This window comes from Eriocheir sinensis, chromosome 51, assembly GCF_024679095.1.
Source record: "Eriocheir sinensis breed Jianghai 21 chromosome 51, ASM2467909v1, whole genome shotgun sequence".
Taxonomy (NCBI): domain Eukaryota; kingdom Metazoa; phylum Arthropoda; class Malacostraca; order Decapoda; family Varunidae; genus Eriocheir; species Eriocheir sinensis.
The window spans coordinates 223,535-242,341 of NC_066559.1; the positions used below are offsets into that span (position 1 = coordinate 223,535).

General features: G+C 43.0%; 1 long non-coding RNA gene across 1 annotated transcript in view; it reads left to right on the forward strand.

The window, feature by feature from the left end:
- Positions 1–7,420: 7,420 nt before the first annotated feature.
- The window catches only part of LOC126982455 (uncharacterized), a 38,458-nt gene continuing 27,071 nt past the window's right edge, over positions 7,421–18,807 (forward strand). The window contains exon 1 of the long non-coding RNA XR_007735186.1: positions 7,421–7,529. This is a non-coding gene — a long non-coding RNA (uncharacterized LOC126982455). The remainder of the gene's footprint in view (positions 7,530–18,807) is intronic.

The following is an 18,807-nucleotide window of genomic DNA, read 5'->3' on the forward strand; positions in this document are numbered from 1 at the left end:
ACAAGACAGTTTGTCATATCACATCAGCTATTTCTAAAGGTCAAAGAGGGGATCAATCGGGTTCTAATGAGTGTTTCTTCAGGTTCAAGGTACAGAGGAAGGGTCAAACTGCCACCAGGGTCATGAAACTACCCCTGGAAATGCCCACAACTCCTACGAAAGCCTTGTCAAATATGTGTTCTTGGGCGGCGAAATGTCTCCTAATACGACCCTAGGACTCTCGAATCTTACGTACCATTGTTTATCTCGGTCAAAAATGAAGCTGAAATATTCAATACACGTTCTTGGCTAGTGCGTCAGTATGAGTCAGATACGTGAAGGGATCTCAAGTCTTTCTCCCTTGCATCAGTACAGGACTGTTTTGGATTTTATGTACCCAATGTTTATTCCCGCAAGATATCATGAGGCTGACCCAATCGATATACGTTGTTAGCTCTTGCGTCAGTATGAATCAGATTATCTAAGTAGGTCTCTGTTTCTCTTCCTCGCATCAGTGCAGGACATTTGCCAAGGCCATATTGCAAGACACTTCGCCGCCCAAGACAACATATTTGACAAGGCTTTCGTAGGAGTTGTGGGCATTTCCAGGGGTAGTTTTATGACCCTGGTGGTAGTTTGACCCCTCTTCTGTACCATGAACCCCAAAAAGCACTCATTAAAACCCGACTGATCGCCTTTTCGGTCTTTGGAAATAGTTGATGTGAGAGGAAGAAGCGTCTGGCAATACCAACCTTAAATTCTACGTTCCATTGTTCAGTCCCGCCAACAATGAAGATGACACATTCAATATACGCTCTTATCTAATGGGTCAGAATGAATCAGATTATACAACGTTGCCAGATTATCGTACTCAGCCTCCTATGTTTGCCTCCTATGTCTGCCTCCTCGATCCCAATAACTGCCCTCACATATGGTTATCGTTAAAATGGTTAATTATTGGTGTTTTTTGGAGATAGCTATGATTCAGAAACCGGTAAATACGAGGCTCTGAGTACGATAGTCTGACAACGGTGAACAGATATCCTAACAGGGGGGTCTGATTTCAGTCTCCCTTGCGTCAGTACAGGACGGTTTTGAATCTTAAGTATTATGTTAGTCCCGCCGTGCACTAATGAAGCTGACATATTCAATAGACGTTCTTCGCTATTGCGGGGGCTTCGTGGTGCAGTGGTTAGCACACTCGGCTCACAACCACGAGAGCCCAGGTTCGATTCCCGGGCGGAGTGGAACAATTTGGGCGGGTTTTCCGATACCCTACGCCCCTGTCCACCCAGCAGTGAATGGGTACCAGGTATTAATCGGGGGTTGTGTCCCGTCTCTTGGGATATTTTCCCTTCTATAATTCCTTCTCCTCATGTCTCTCTCCGGCATATGGCCACAGATGTTGCGCCGACTAAACGAAACTTTCCAACGTTCTTCGCTAATGCGTCAGAATGAATCAGATATGCTAATAGGGTGTTTGATTTCAGCCTCCCTTGCCTCTGTTTGACGAAAGAACTGCGCGAAGATTGAGTGAGTTGCCAGGTTTTCGCTGACATGGCTTCGTTTTGCATATACTATAACGCACTGTGAACGATGATTCTTTCTAAGTTACATGATGGCTGTAGACCCGCCATTTAGTGCGTTTTTTTCTTTCGAATTTCCTCATAACGCGCGCTTGAGAAGACTCCACACACACATACACACACACACAAAAAGTAAATAAGTAAATGAATAAAATAACAAATACAATGAATGAAAAAAAAGAAAGAAAGAAAGAAAAACAAATAGGTGAATAAATACAAATAAAAGCAAAGAAAAATATAAATAAATATAAATAAATAAAGTAATTGAATACAGTAAAATTAAATAGAGATAGATAAATAGAAAAATAAAATAAGTAATATAAGACAGATAAAATAAAACGTCCCACCAGTCACAAATCAAGAAATCGCATCGAAATAACACCTTCCTTTAGCGAGAATTTTTTGGGTATACCTGCCTCGCGTTACGGGTAGGCGGTGGCTGAGTGGTAGCGTGCGGGGCCCGCAATCATCACGCCATAGACAACGTCGATTCGAATCCCCACGCTACCACCTGGGATTTTTCAGTCACCGCCGAGTGGCCTAAGACTACCCACATGCTGTCCTGAAGACCACCCATCGACCCGGACTCTAGAAGAAAGCGTCCAAGTGAATCAAAAATGAGCCAAGCATAACCGGCGCCACTATAAAAAAAATTTGCCTGCGCCATAACGGGCTTGGGCCGACCACCAGGCCCCTGAAGAAAGCCTACCGGTGCTATAGGCCGAGATGTAAAAAATAAATAAATAAATAAATAAAAAAAAACAGAGGCTTTCCTGTATACAAATTCAGTTGAACGATTTAGATTTAATATGAAAACCTGCCTTAGAGTTTTGTAGGCAAAGAAAGGAGAGGAACTGCAGTGACTGTATTCCCAACAGAGAAACAATAAACAGCAATGTCGCCTGACCTAAACTCGGTTGTGAAAGTTCTAACTAATTAACATCGAGTGACGCGCCTTTTTCTTCACGAACACGAAACGTTTTGCTCTCGCTTCCTGTGTGTGTGTGTGTGTGTGTGTGTGTGCGTGTGTGTGTGTGTTTACAGTACCTAGAGGAAGCAGTTCAAGGCCAAAGACAAAAACAAAACAACAACAACCACAAAGAGAAAAAATAGCGCTGCCCGTTTAGAGAGGAAAGTATGAGAATCCAACTGAAAGGTCAATTTTAGATGGAGAGGGGTCTTGCTACTCTCCTCTCGAAGTAAGTTCAATTCGTAGGCAAAAGGGAAAAGGCTGTTGCAAAGTTTACCAACGAAAGTGATGAAAGAACGAAGATGCTGGTTAACTCTTGCATAACAGGTCTGGATGGCAAAGGGATGAGCTAGAGTAGAAAGTTGTGTGTAGCTGGGCCGCGTGAGAGGTGGAGGCAAGCAGTTAGCAAGTACGGAAGAACAGTCAGCATGAAAAGAATAAAACAGAGGATAGATAGAGTGTGTGTGTATTGCGACATGCCGTGCCTTCCTTTACCAGGCCAGCGTAACACCTAAATATGGAACTCCCGTCATATCCTTCCCTCGCTTGTTTCTGGAGAGAGACAGATGGACACTCGACCGTTAGGCAGGGGCTAGGGGGTGGGGGTGAGGTAGGGAGGGACAGGCACAAGAAGAAGAAGAAGAAAAGGAGGAGGAGGAGGAGGAGGAGACGAAGAAGAAGAAGCAGAAGTAAAAGATAGGGAAAGGGGAGGAAAGGTGTATTTTGGCCCTTTACCTCCTCCTCCTCCTCCTTCTTCTTCTTCTTCTTCTTCTTCTTCGTGCGTAATGGTGACAGGCAGTCTGGGCGGGCGAGACAAAGGAAGGGAAGGGAAAGAGGGTGTCGTTATCTTCTTTTGGGTTTGTTGAAGAATTTTGTCCGGCTTTGTGTAACTTGTGATTCGTGTTTTTGTTTTTGTTGTTGTTCTTGTTTTGGTGGTGGTGGTGGTGTTTTGTTTATGATGTAACGTTTGTTGTTGTTGATGTATTTCTTGTTGTTGTTGTTGTTGTTGTTGTTGTTGTTGTTGTTGTTGTTGTTGTTATTGCTTCCCTATATACTTCTTTCACCCTCTTTCCTTCCCTTCCATTTCCTTCTTCCTTTCCCTTCCCTCCTTTCCCTTCCCTCTCCTTCTTTTCCCCTCCCTCCTTTCCTTCCCCTCCCTCCTTTTTCCACTCCTTCCTTTGCTTCACTTTATACTTCTTTTCCCCTCTTTCCTTCCTTCCATTCCTTCCCCTCCCTCCTTTGCTTCCCTTTCTACTTCTTTTCCCCTTCCTCCTTCCATTCCTTTTCTTCCTCCTTCCGACTCTCTCCTTCCCTTCCCTTTCATTTTTCCTCTCCTCCTCCCCCTTTCCTCCTTCTTTTTCCTTCTCTCCTTCCCTTCACTTTCCTTCTTACTTCCCTCCTCCTGTCTCTTCCCTTCTTCCCTTCCTTCTTCCCCCTCTCCTTACCTTCCCTCTCCTTTCTTTCCCTTTCTTTCCTTTCCTTCCCTTCCTCCTTCTTTAGCGTCGTAATTCAACCTTCCCTCTTCCCTTCCCTTCCCCCCCCTCCTTCCCTTCCCTCTCCTCCTTCCTTTCCCCTCCCTCTACTCATTCCTTTCCCCTCCCTCCTTCCCTTCCCCTCTTCCCTCTTTCTTTAGCGTCACACCTCAGCCTTCCCTCTCCTCCTTAAATTCGCTTCCCCTCTCTACTTTCCTTCCCCCTCCTCCCCGTCCCTCTCCTCCATTCCTTCCCTTTCTCCCCACCTTCCTCAGCGTCGTCAGTCATTCCTTCCCCTCCCCCTTCCCTTCCCCTCCCTCCTTACCTTCTATTCCTTCTCCTCCTCCCCTCCCCTCCTCCCCCTTTCTCGGGTCGTCAGTCACTCCTCCCCTCGACCTTCGCCTCGCCTCCAGCAGGTCGTTCGTCGTTCTCCGATCAATGGCTCGCGGTACACCAACACCCCGCAGCTGACCACTCCCCCACGCCGAGATAGCAACACAGCACGGCAACACAGACAAACAACACAGCACGACAACACAGACAAACAACACAGGCTTACTAAACAGAATAGCAACACATCACCGCGACACCTGCACCTCAGCAACACAGACACACACAACACAAATAGCAACACACCACCACGACCCCTAGACAGCAACACAGCACTGCAACACACCACCACAACACCTCTACAGCAAGACAGCACAGCAACACAGCACAGCAACACAGCACAGCAACACAGACAGACGACACAGCACAGCAACACAGAAACACAGACAAACAACACAGCACCGCAACACACCACTGCAACACCTCTACAGCAACATAGCACCTCAACACACCACCCCAACACCTCTACAGCAACACAGCACAGCAACACACCACCGCAACACCTCCGCAGCAACACAGCACCGCAACACCTCCACAGCAACACAGATACACAACAACGATGCAATGATGAAGTGATACAACCCCAACACCGCAACACAACAGGACGGTAATTCAACACAGCGCCAAGGCAACGGGTCAACAGAAACACAACGCAGCAACACAGAAATACGAGGATACAAGTAGCACAACACAAAAACAGCAACACTACACAAAACAGAGGCACAACTATATAGTAACAAAGCGATTAAATACCTACACAGCAACACAGCAACACAGGAACACAACGATGCTATAATAAAGTGACGCAACACAAGAACAGCAATACAACAGGACAGAAATGTAACGGAAACAAAACAACACAGCAGCAACGCAACACAGCAACACATAAACACCACGATGAAATAATAAGGAGAAATAACAGCAACACAACGATACAACAGGCCATTAATGTAACACAGGGTCAATATAACAGGGCAGTAGGCGCGCAACACTCCACACAACACAGCAACACAATTCAGTAACAAAGAAACACAACAAGGCAATGATAAAGCACCAACACCATAATAGCAACACAAAAACGAAACCACAGCGGAACAAAAGCAACACAACAGCAACACAGAGGCAGAGCAACACCATCCACACCACAGTAACACAACACAGCAACGAGAAAAAGAAGCACAAACAGCAACATCGCAACCCTCCCCCTCAAAAAAAAAAAAAAAGTACAACACCGTCACGCAACACAGCCGCAAAACACAACAACAACAACAACAACAACAACAACAACAACAACAACAACAACACTCCGGGAATAAGTGTTTTAACAAAGGAAGAAAGAAAGTAAGAAAAATATATAAATAAATAAATGAATAAAAAAAAAGGAAGTAAGTGTAGCAACAAAGGAACACAACAACAACAACAACAACAACAACAACAACAACAACAACAACAACAACAACAACAACAACAACAACAAGACAGCAACGCCACAACGACACAACCCCGAAGGAAAGTGTAGTGGCTAAGGACAACAACAACAACAACAACAACAACAACAACAACAACAACAACAACAACAACAACAATACCGCAGCACCGCGTCAGCCCCAGCACCCCGGAAGTGAGTGCGCCAATAGAGGGAGGGTCGTGGCCGGCGGCGGAGGAGGTCAGGCCGAGGCAGGTGTGACGGGGACCGCGCGTGTGTGCTGGTCATTGATTGGGGAGCCAGAAGGTCAAAGGTCACGCCGGTGCAGGTGGCGGTGGGTCAGGAAAGGGGGAAAGGTCACGGGTGAAGGCTACAGGCTGGGGTGTGCCGTTGGTCTGAGGGCTGTGGGACCATTGGGCTGTGGGGCCGTGGGTCTGTGGGTGGGTGTTTGTTGTTGCATGTGGGTCTGAGGGTCTGTAGTTGTTCTCTAGAGCAGGGGGTCTTAACCAGGGGAGATCAAGTTTTCAAGGGGAAGAGTTTAATTCACTGATTGTCAAATTCAAACGTTTGGAATATTGATAATTTTATTGCCTTCAAATTCCCCAGGGCGGCACAAAATGAATCATGCATGGGTTACCCGTCGCAAACAGCTTATTGGATCGTGTATATACCACAAGCTCCTGAACAGTAAGGTGCAAAATAGCTTTCTCATAGACAGGGTTGCCATACTTACGTTTTCCCTGGGCCTCCTGCAACGAGTACCCTCCCCCACTCGTCGACCTCCAGGAAGTGACGCCGTTGCACCTCGGGGAATGACTTTTTGGCATGTGGTAAAAAGGGTGCATCGGGCAAATGAGGATGAGAACGACTGACTGCTTTAGAAGTTGAAGGTGGGAGAGAGGGTGTGCGAGGAAAGGTGAAGGTGGGAGAGAGGGTGTGCAAGGAAGTGTGAGGGTGGGTGTAAAGGTGTGCAAGGAAGGGTGAAGGTGGGAGAAAGAGTGCAAGGGTGGAATAGGAGGGAGATGTATGGACAAGAGAAAAGAGTAGAGAATCTGTCTGGTGTTTAAATCGTGGAGATGGGATTAAGAAGTGCAAGAAGGTGATGGACGTATGGGAAGTGTGTGTGGCTGGAAGAAGGGAGAGAAGGGTATAGGTAGGGTGAGGTAGACGAAGTTATACTGTAGCAATGACTGTACTCTTGGAATTAACCGAGTAACAATAAAAGCAGTGGAAAAAAAGGGCGAAGAGAGAAAAAAGTACCATTAAGAAAAAAAAAAACTGAATAAGCGTAAGAATAAGAAAGAAAAGAAAAAGAAGAAGTAAAAGAAGAAATGCTACTAACAGGGAGACGAACAAAGGCAACAATGAAAACTCAAAAACAAAATAAAAACAGTAGTAGAGATAGCAGCAGCAGCAGCAGTAGTAGTAGTAGTAATAGCAGTAGTAGTTGTAGTAGTAGTAGTAGTAGTACAACGAACACTGAAAACTAAACAATTCATTTACTGCCGTTGACCAAAATCATAATGTACACACACACACACACACACACACACACACACACACACACGCGCGCGCGCGCTCTTTTGAAAATTCCCGCCAAACACAGTGTTGTTGAGGCAAGTGACGGGGCGGGGCGTGGCGACTGTTGCTGGGATGCTAATACTTATCTGCTGGCACTGGATTACAGCGATCAGCGGCTGGCCAGGGTAAGAAGAGTAACTTGTGTGTCTGTATACACGTTAGGTCATGCACGAGGCCTCACAACACACGATTTAAGATAACAGGAGTCGCTACGAGGTGGTTGGGTGAGGCGGCGAGTGTACAGAGGCAAGGATGGACGCACGAATCATCTCTTATTTTTCATTCTACACTATTCTAAAAGCGGTTATTTGGTGAATGTGGCGGCGATGGTTCATGTATCCGGCAGAATTAGATGTGTGGTGTTAGTTTGGTCATCACACAAAAGGCTGTGAGCTAGCTTAGGTAGGAAGACTGTGGCATTAAAGCCTAATAGCCTAATAAATCGCTGGCCGCTGTTTGAAGAAGTTGCCGTGTGATGCTAAGTCTATATATACCAAGTAAGGTCACTCTGCTTCAAAACTGCGACCGGTACGCGCAGGAGGCGGTTTTGGGGCGGAGCAGCGGGATGACGTCACTTGGAGCCAAAAAAAAAAAAATACCCGCCAGTTCAGGGGTGACTAAAGTTGGGGCCGTATGTGCACTCTGGATGTGCATTCTCGCCTTCTTCCACAGCGCGTTCAGGCAAGCCACTGACGAAAAAATGTATTTTATATTGTGCTATTGCGTGACTGTAATTCCAATGCCTACAAACGGCGGTGTGGAGTGTAAGGGAGGGCATGTTGAAGTGATTGATTTTAATCAGTCCGCCTTTCCTCGTATTCTCCAAATCCCTGTTTCTACATTCTCTAGTTTGGCTCCAAGCAGTGTCAGGCCGTGTCTCCTCCCACGAACCTGCGTATGACTTGACTTGGTGTATATAGACTTAGTGACCATCATCGGCACGTAATATTATTGATGTCGTGTGAAGTGGCTCTGTACATTTCTCAGTTAAGAATCTGGTGATGGTGATGATATCTGTCATTACTCGATATCCTTTATGATGGTAGCGGTGGTTACGATTACAGTACTTCGTATAAGGGAAGCTTTCACAGTCATTTTTTTTGGCTGCGGGGTTAGCCTAGCCCCGCACCTTGCTACACACTCTCAACACCTCTTGCTTCCTCTGCAGCCGCCACTACCCCATAGGCTAGTTTCACGTGGAAAACTATAGAGTCGATCTCCACCATTGGTAACTCTCAAAACAAACTGACTGTGAAAGCGGCCCTAAATCATGGTGTTTGTTGAGAAATGTATATATTCGTGAAGTTTTCATGAAGCGATGCCTTGGGAAGAGTATTGTATTTAGGCTATGCGTTCACACGAGCGTGAGAGAAACAAAAACAACAGGAAAGGAGTGGACATCAGATATTAACAAACACGAGTAACCTTAGGGCCGCTTTCACAGTTATTTTGTTTGTGTTGATCGTTACCAAAGGCGGCGATTGACACTATAGTTTTCCACGTGAAACTGGCCTATGGGGTAGAGGCGGCTGCAGAGGAAGCGAGGTGTTGAGTGTGTGTGCCAAGATGCGGGGATAGGCTAACCCCGCAGCCGCCACTACCCCATCGTCCAGTTTTACGTGGAAATACTATAGCTACGATTGCCGCCACTGGTAACGATCAAAACAAACAATCTGACTGTGAAAGCGGCCCTTAGACCGTGTGAGTCAACGAGAGATACAGTTTTTAATAAACATGCACCATCAATATGAGCACACAGGTCTAGGAAATGATTTAAGTGACATTTAACAAATATACCCATCATGAACAAACAGGCGTGCGCATGACTAATGGCTGTGTAACGAGCGGCCAGGAAACACGATGAGTCAATACAATCACAGCGAGTTCCGATGCACGAAGCCGCGACAGTTATGAGTAATTGTTAGGAGTAAAGAGTATGAGCAACCTTAAATAACCAGAAATAAAGGAAAAGGGGAGGAATGGTGTGTCCCTTCCCGTCCACCTCATGCCCGCCCTATCCCATTATCACCCCTCCTTGTTCCATTCCCACCCACTTTTCACCCCTCCATGCCCCCCTCCTCACCCCTCATTCCCTTCTCCCCTCCTTTCCCCTTACAGCTTGTCAACTCCCCTACCACTACTCCCAGCTTCCCCTAGTCCACTCCCTTACCATTCCTCCCCTCCTCTCCCTCCCCATAGCATGCAATACAGTCCCCAACCCCTCATCCCCCACCCTCATCTCCCTACCCCTCCCACCCAGTTTCCTCCCCCTCCTTCCCCCATCATAAACATCAGCTATGAGTCATGGGGGAGGGTTGGGGAAGGGACGGAAGCGGGTTAACAATGATAATGGTGACGGCGATAATGGTGAAGATAATGAAGATCTCCAGGAATGTGTAAGAATGAGGGATTTGTGAATTTGTGAAGTATTATGATTAAATGATTGTGAAAGTGTGTGTGTGTGTGTGTGTGTGTGTGTGTGTGTGTGTGTGTGTTATTTTTTATTATTATTACTTTTGTTGTTTATTGTTATTATTATTATTAGTAGTAGTATTAGTAGTATTAGTAGTATTAGTAGTAGTAGTAGTGCCTTTAGGGTAGGGATTGCAAAGTGATCCCACTGTAGCCTAGTGGGCATGACTGAGGAATAACAGGGATGTCGAGTTTGGGAAGCCGACGATAGGGGAGCCTTACAAGACCCCTTTGTCGTGTGTGTATTAGCTGCAAGAAGGTTGGCTGAAGTAAGATTGTAATTTTTCCCTGAAAGTGTGGCGGAGTGAAGGCGGCGGTGGTGGTGATGATGGTTGTGTGGGGACGGTGGATGCAGGTGGCGAGGGCGGGAAACTGTCATGAGAGAGAGAGAGAGAGAGAGAGAGAGAGAGAGAGAGAGAGAGAGAGAGAGTTTATGAGCTAAAAATGTAAAAGTAACGTATTTAATTTAAACGTACCAAATCGTCAAACGTGAAAATACACTTTATATCAACCAGAGGCGACAAGTGACTGGATAAGTGAATATGAGAGTAATTATTTCATGCCAGGTAACACTGGAAGGAGCTGGTTACTGCTAAGAAGATGGCGCCACTATAAACACTTGCCTGCGCCATGACGGGCTGGGGCCGAATACCATCCAGGCCCCTCAAGCAAGCCTACCGGCGCAATAGACGGAGACGTAAAAAATAAATAAATAAATAAATAAATAAATAAATAAATAAAAACTCGGGCACTAGTAGTCATAGTATTAGCAGTGGTTATTGTTGTTGTTGTAGTACTAGTATTAGTGATATTATTTCCATTATTATAAGTTTTAGCTATTATTATTATTATTATTATTATTATTATTATTATTATTATTTTCATTATTATTATTATTATTATTATTATTATTATTATTATTATTATTATTATTATCATGAGAATAATCACTACCGCAATCACATAATTATTATTTTTATTACTATTCTTATCTTTCCTTTATTATTATTATTATTATTATTATTATTATTATTATTATTATTATTATTATGAACACAATTACAACACGTGGATATTCCCGGGTGAGTGGTACAGCGTGGCGGTAACTCCTATCATACAGGAGGTTGCGGTTGTGAAAGTCTCCCCTCAAATTGATATCGTCCAGCGCTCGTCCCATGGCACTCTGGACTTCCCCCTCGGGCACTGTGGCAAAGGTCTCTCTGATGGTGAGCTCGGGGTTCGTATCAGTGCTAGCTATGCTCCTATTCTTTCACTGGTACACTAGAAAGGTTAGAATAATTAAGAAGCTTGACATTCATACCAACAAATATTAACACCAAGAAAGTCACAGCTTCGTATTTTTGTCTGTTAACCGGCCCGCTGCGATTGGCACGGATTTGGCTTTCACTTATGGCCTGGTAACATATAGTCCTAAGTCTTTCTCTGCCTCTGTGGTGGATAGTGGAGTGTTTCCCATGTGGTATTGGTATGCTGGATATCCCCTCCCAAGGTCCATGACTACATTTTTCTTCATTGAATTGTAGCAGCCACTTTTTGTTCCACTCCTGTAGCTTGGTGAGTCTTCTTGTAGGAAATCCGCAGTCATGGGGTTAAATTACTACTAACAACCGAATAAAAGAGAATGTTGACTACTTTAATAATACCAATGACCGAACAACAACAACAACAACAACAAAAATACTACCAAGAACCGAACGAAAAGTGATTTTTTTTACAACAAAGGAGACAGCTCAAGGGCACAAAAAAGGGAACCAATAATAAAAAAAAGCCCGCCACTCGCTGCTCCGACAAAAAAGAATCAAAAGAGGTGGCCGAAAGAGAGGTCAATTTCGGGAGGAGAGGTGTCCTGATGCCGCAAAACTGATGATCCTGCGAAGATGCTAAAAGGAATCGAAAAAATAAGTGATCATGAAAATTGTCGTAGAGGTGTCTTGATACCCCTGAAACTATTATGGCTCTTCTTTCGGGCCAAGCGCACTCACACTTTGGGCCAGTTTCACAGTCCCCATGACGGGTCAGTAAGCTCCCAAACCAATACCAGAGCCTTCGAAATTTCCTTGTATAGTGTCTGGTGTTTGTATTTAAGTTCACAAATTTGATGTAACTATACAGGAAAAGTCTTGTGTATTTAGTGTGGCATCGAAGACCTCACCTTTTTGGATTGTATGGGATTCTATTGTTTGGTTCGGGCTGTTACGAAGACACTGTGTTGGACTTTGAAATCGGCTCTTTGAAACGTGCGACAGTGATAAGGCTGCCGCGGGGGAGAGTTGTGGAAAACCCTCATGATGCGTGTTGTCGCCGTGTCGTAACGGGAAACCATTGGAAAGACGGACGCGGGGGAGAGATATTGCGAAAGTCTGATCAGGAGGAAAACTGCAATAAAAAGTAAACAATGAGTATGAGGAAAACAGTCAGATATTCAAGAGGAAATCTGGACTTCATGGTAAAAAAAAAAAAAATTGAGAAAAGTCCAAATAACAGACAAAAACAACTTGATAAATCAAGTAGCCATCAGGTGAACTATATGGTGAAAAGAAAATGTATGGAAAAACAATGTAAGAATAGAAAATAAGGGAAATAGGAAAATATTGGATAGGAGAAATCATTTTCGCTTCATTCTAAAATCTGAGCAAGAATTTAAGAAGAAAAAATATATACCAGCAATGAAAAGAAAATCACGTGGACTTTAAGAGAAATATGTACCTAGAAAATAAAGAGAGAAGTCAAATTTACTGAAAAGAAGAAATCGTATGAAGTATCAAGGGAAAAATGTGGAAAATGGCCCGAGAAGTGAAAAATTAAAAATCCAAATGAAATAGGAAAACTAGCAACCGCATAGAGCTATTATATATAAGAAAGAACTTGATGAACAATAAACCCATGAAAATGTAAAAACAATATGCTGAGAAACGCACAAATACTTTTTTTTTTAAGTTCTGCCTTTAGCGCCGGTAGATTTCCTTCACTGGTCTTTGAGTCGTATTTTAAAACATGTCGTCGCCCAAGTTCACATATTTGCCAAGGCTTTCGTAGGAGCTTTGAGCATTTCCAGGAGTAGTTTTTTGACCCTGGTGCTAGTTTGACCCTTCTTCTGTACCATGAACCTGAAGAAACACTCATAAGAATCTGACTGACCCCTTCTTTGACCTCTAGAAATTGGTGATGTGAGAAACGAATTTGTCTTGTAATACCGACCTATGTGTAATCTAACCTTTCCAACAAACTGACATCCTGAGAGAGAGAGAGAGAGAGAGAGAGAGAGAGAGAGAGAGAGAGAGAGAGAGAGAGAGAGAACATACATTTTTAAATACAATGCTGGTCCCAAAGTGAAGAACAAAATGAAGACCCTGAACACTGCTTAAAAATAATAGAGAACTGGTATATAAATAAACAAATTAATGGAAGACAGTAAATATGAACTGGAAATTAGAAGATACGGTAAATATATTAGTGGAAGAAAATAAATAAAAAAGTAGAAGACTGAATAGAAATAAACAAGTGAAATATATATAAATGAATAAGTAGATATATAAATAAATGGAAAACAGAAAAAAAAGTGAAGATCCTGAGGGCGACACAGAAGAAAAAAATAAAAAAATAAAACATGTAACAACCACGTATCTCCCAATCTCTCTATCTCTGGAAATGACGTACTTAAGGAACAATGATTGATACGTACATACATGTCATCGCAAATATTATCAGCACTCGGAGTTAAGGCAGAAAAAAATAACAAAAAAAAAAAGAAAAAGAAAAAAAGAAAGCCTGACCGATTTGAACGTGTGCAAAGTCTATGAAAGGCTTAGAGGAGGGTCCGCAAAGGGGGGAGGTGAGTCTGTCTGTCTGTGTTTCTCTCTCTCTCTCTCTCTCTCTCTCTCTCTCCACTCATAGGTATTACCCATGATCCTCCTTTTTGTTATTTCCTATTATTTCCCAAGACTTTATTTTTCTCCCCTTTCTCCCCTTCATTCCCTTCTTCCCCTCCTGACTCATCCCCATTCTCCCCATCCCCCTTCCTCATCCCTTCTCCCTTCTACCCATCTATCATCACCTTCCTATTCCCTACTTTTTTTTATATCCTCTTCCTTTCTCTGTTTTTACCTCCCTACTCCTCTCCAGTCTTCTCAATCCCCCTTTTCCATCTCTTCTCTCCTCTCCCTATCGACGAATCATCCCCACTTCCGCCTCCTCCCAACCCCTTATCTTTTCCCCTTCTTCCTTTCTCTGTCTGTACTCCTTATTCTATCTCCTCTTTGTTCCCTCTTCTCTCTTCTACTACCCTCTCCCTTCTTCACCCCTTCCTCTGTCTCCTCTCTACCTTCTTCTCCTGTCTATGTTCTCACTTCTCTCTTCCACTCCCCTACCTCTATCTCTACCTCTATACCTCCCTACCTCTATACCCATGCACTCTTGTCTCTACTCCCACCTTCTCCCATCTTTGTTCCCTCTTCTCTCTCTTTTCCACTCCTCTCTCTTTGTTTCACCCTTCCTCTTTATTCTCTTCCTCTCCCCTCTCTCTTCCCTCTTCTCTTTTCCACTCCTCTTCATCTGTTGCTCCCCTTCCTCTGTCTTTAACCCCTTCCTCTTTCCTCTTTATTTTCCCAAGTCTTTCTTCCACTCCCCGATCTTTGTTTCCCCTTCCCTCCCTCTACCTCCCCCCTCCTTACCCCTCCCCAACCCAGCCACTTTTGCTTTTTCCCTCCCACACCTTCATCCCCTCCAAACTCGTCATTCTCTTCCTTCCCCTCATCTCCAATCCCTTCCCCCCTCCCCAGCCTCGACCACACACTCCATGGGGGATTTTTAGTGCGTAAGCCGCGTGGGTACTTCCCCCGACCACATCCTGCGAGGGGAGGCGGTATGGGGGGGGGCAGGGGAAGGGGCGAGGGGTGAGAGGATGGAAAGATAGATAGCATCATATTCTTGAACACTTCGGCGCCGGGGCCACATATTCGACACGGTTTTCGTAGGCGTGTTGGGCATTTCCAGGGGTAGCTTTATGACCCTGGTGGTAGTTTGAGCCTTCCTCTGCACCATGAAACTAAAAAGACACTCATGGGGGCCCGATTGATCCCCTTTTCGGCCTTTGAAATTAGTTGATGTGAGAGATTGAAGCGTCTGACAACACCGAGATAGTCTGGATGGGGGGAGATGGAGGGAGAGAGAGGAGAGGAAGTGATAGTAGGGGGGGGCGTGGAGGACCGAGGCAGGGGATGAGGGGAGGGGTGAAAGGAGGGGGAGAGAGATAGAGAGAGGAAGGGGGGAGGAGAGGTAGGGAGGGAGAGGTTGCAAAGGAGGGGAGGTGATGGAAAGGGGGGATAGAGGAGTACAAGAGAGAGAGAGAGAGAGAGAGAGAGAGAGAGAGAGAGAGAGAGAGAGAGAGAGAGGCATGTAGGCGAAAGAGAGAAGAAGGGGAAAAAAAGAACAAAGGGAATGGGAGAATATTCTGCAGAAGTGAGGCAGCAGCAGAGAGAGAGAGAGAGAGAGAGAGAGAGAGAGAGAGAGAGAGAGAGAGAGAGAGAGAGAAATATATGAAAATCTTCCTCGCAAAACAATACAAAAAAAGGAGAATAAAACCAACTTCCATTTTTTTAGACAATGAAAGAAAAAGTGAAGATTCTAAATAGTACACAAAAATATTAATGCGTGGAAAAGCAGAAAATACTTAAATAGGAAACTAAAGAAATACGTGGAAAAAAAATTTAATAAGGGAAAAGTGAAAAAAAAAGTGTGAAAGAGAAAATAAATAAGTAAATATATTCAGAAAAGGAAATAAGTGTAGGACAGAAATCAGGTAAGAAAATAAGGGAAATCAGAAAATATAAGAGGCAAAAATAGTGTTAAGTAAAGTAAAAATACATATAAGTGGAAGAAAATAAATAAGTAAATAAGTGGAAAAAAAAGATAAGTGTAAAAGAAAATAAATAAGTAAATAAGTGGAAAAAATTGTAAAAGAAGATAAATAAGTAAATAAGTGGAAAACAAAATAAAAGTGGTTAAAAAAATCAAGTAAAGTAAAAATATAAATAAAAGTAAGACAAAAAAATAAGTAAGTGGAAAACAGAAAAAAATATAAGTTTAAAAGAAGCTAAATAAGTAAATAAGTGGAAAACAAAATAAAAGTGGCAAAAAAATCAAGTTAAGTAAAAATATAAATAAATAGAAGACAAAAAATAAAAGAATGAAAAACAAAACAAAAAAAAATTAAGATCCTGAAGTAGTACAAAAAAAAAAATGTAACTACGCATCTTCTAATCCTTCTTTATATAGCTGTAAGTGACGCAGAGGAAGATGGTATATACATGTCCGCACAAATTTGACGAGCGTGGGAACCTGAGACTCTACTCTTTGTTTGTTTTCTCGGATCCTGTTTAGTTGCGTCCCCGCGGCGTCATGGACCATCTCGGCGCGCTGCTTATCTCGCCTCCGGTCTATCTTATCCGGCTCCGTAAACTGAGACTTATGTAATGGTCGAAACATTGCTATTATTGTCGTCTTTTTTGTTGTTATTGTTGTTATTTTTATTATTTTTATTATTAATGTTACTATTATTATTATTATTATCGTCTTTATTATTATTATTATTGTTATTATTATTATTATTATTATTATTATTATTATTATTATTATTATTATTATTATTATTATTATTATCATTGCTATTATGATTTGTTTATATCGATAATACTGCTATTATTATTATTATTATTATTATTATTATTATTATTATTATTATTATTATTATTATTATTATTATTATTATTATTATTATTATTATGCAGTTTTGAAGCATAGTGACTTGACTTGGTATATATAGACTTAGGGGTTGAGGGTTCTCTCCCACCAAAGGTTCAAAGGGTCAACGGGACGGAGATGAGCACCGTCGCCACGCGCAGCTATACCGTATGCTCCCGACTTTGTCATCATTATCATCATCATCATCATTATGTCTTTGTGTATGTGTGTGTTTCTGCTGTGTTCGTTAGAGGAAGGTTTACAGCACACAAACTTTCCTACTTAGTCATCGTCGTATTTGTCCGGAAGCGTTTGTGTTGTTTTCCTGAAACTCGTCATTAGGAGAACTAACGTGTCGGTCGCTGTCTGTTTTCGTGTGTCTAATTTTCCAGCATGATCTAAGTTCTTTGTTTCTGAAATGAGCATAAAAAAACAGGACAAAAAAGAGACACGTTAGCTGTTTGTCTGAAGATGAAAGAAAATATTATTGATAGCAGCAGTAATAATGTTGCGGTTGTTGATGGTGATGATCATAATAATAATAATAACAATAATAATAATAATAATAATAATAATAATAATAATAATAATAATAACAACAACAATAACAAGAAAACAACATCTTTAGCGGCATTTGCTTCATCATTTATCAGTCGTGGCACGAAGAGTTTTATATCTTGTTTACTCGAAGGATTTATTTATTCAAGATAACATTATCGAATTTATTCACTGATTTTATTTTCAGTCGTGGATCTCGTTATTGGTCATGTTGTCTTTGCTGCTGTGTTGATGCAGTAGTAGTAGTAGTAGTAGTAGAATATACCGCTCACAACGCAACTCTAATAGATGTAGGCCCGTAGTAGCAAAAAAAAAAAAAAGTAGTAGTAGTAGTAGTAGTACTTTTGTTATTGTTTTGGTGTTGTTGGTTCTCTCCCTTTCCCTAACTCAGCGTTCTTCCCCTTGCCCCATGTTCCCCTTATCTCCCCACACCCCTCTTCCCATGATGTGACTCAGAGTGGCGAGAAGAGAAGGGGGAGGCCTGATGCATGCTGGGCTGATATACTGATGCCCCCCCTCTCTCTCTCTCTCTCTCCTTCTTCTTCTTCTTCTTCTTCTTCTTCCCCCGCCACCCCCCGCCATTTCCCACACCTTCATTTTTTCCCTACTTCATCCACCGTCCTGAACCAACGCTCACACACACCAAAACCCTCAATCACACACACACACACACACACACACACACACCCCTTCGCGCCATTCATCCACCACTAAGCTCATTCCCCGTTAAAGTCTTGCAGTCGGACACCTGTCATGGCAAGGTAGGGAGAGATACGGCTGACACTTTTTTTTCTTTTTTTCTACAACAGAGGAGACAGTGCAAGGGCGTATAAAAAAAAGAAAACAATAATGAAAAAAAGAACTATCAGTAAGAGGAGTGAAGACCCTGATCTTTGTGTGTGTGTGTGTGTGTGTGTGTGTGTGTGTGTGTGTGTGTGTGTGTGTGTGTGTTAAGATAACTTGTTCTTTAGGAGCAGAGCGTGATGAATGACACCCTGGTTTTAACAAGTATGAGAAGGAGACTTGCAGTGAAATTTCCTCGGAAGGACCACTGGAGTTCACGTTGAAGGGTGGGCAAGGCGACGCGCCCCCTGGTACATGCTGATTCATTCATCCATTGCTGTCACTGAAAAGCACTGGAGCACCTTTTCTTTCACTGTCTATTTTTTTTTTTTTTTTTTTTTTTTTCTGCCTGTAGCGCCGGTAGGCTTTCTTGAGGGGCCTTATGGACTGCCCCAGCCCATTAGTGGAGCAGGCTAATTGTATTTATTGTGGCTGCCGTGATGTATGACTCTTGCTCCTTGCTACAATGCTTTCAGGAAGGAAGTATGAAGAAGACTCTCCAAGCTACTGTGATTTGTTTTTTTTTAACTTGTTTTTATTTTTTGAGCACCAATCAAGTAACGTTCTTTGCAGTTCGCTGTCTCCTGACACACATTTCATTTCCTTTTAAACACACGCCCACTCCCATCCGTCAACCTGGAATCGAATTTTCTTCCATTTTCAACTTTCACAATTCCTCCCATTCCCCTCAGACTTCTACACCCTTATATTTCATCTAAAGCTAGGCACTTCCCAGGCCCTTTACCTCTTTTTTTCCTAAACTTATAAAAT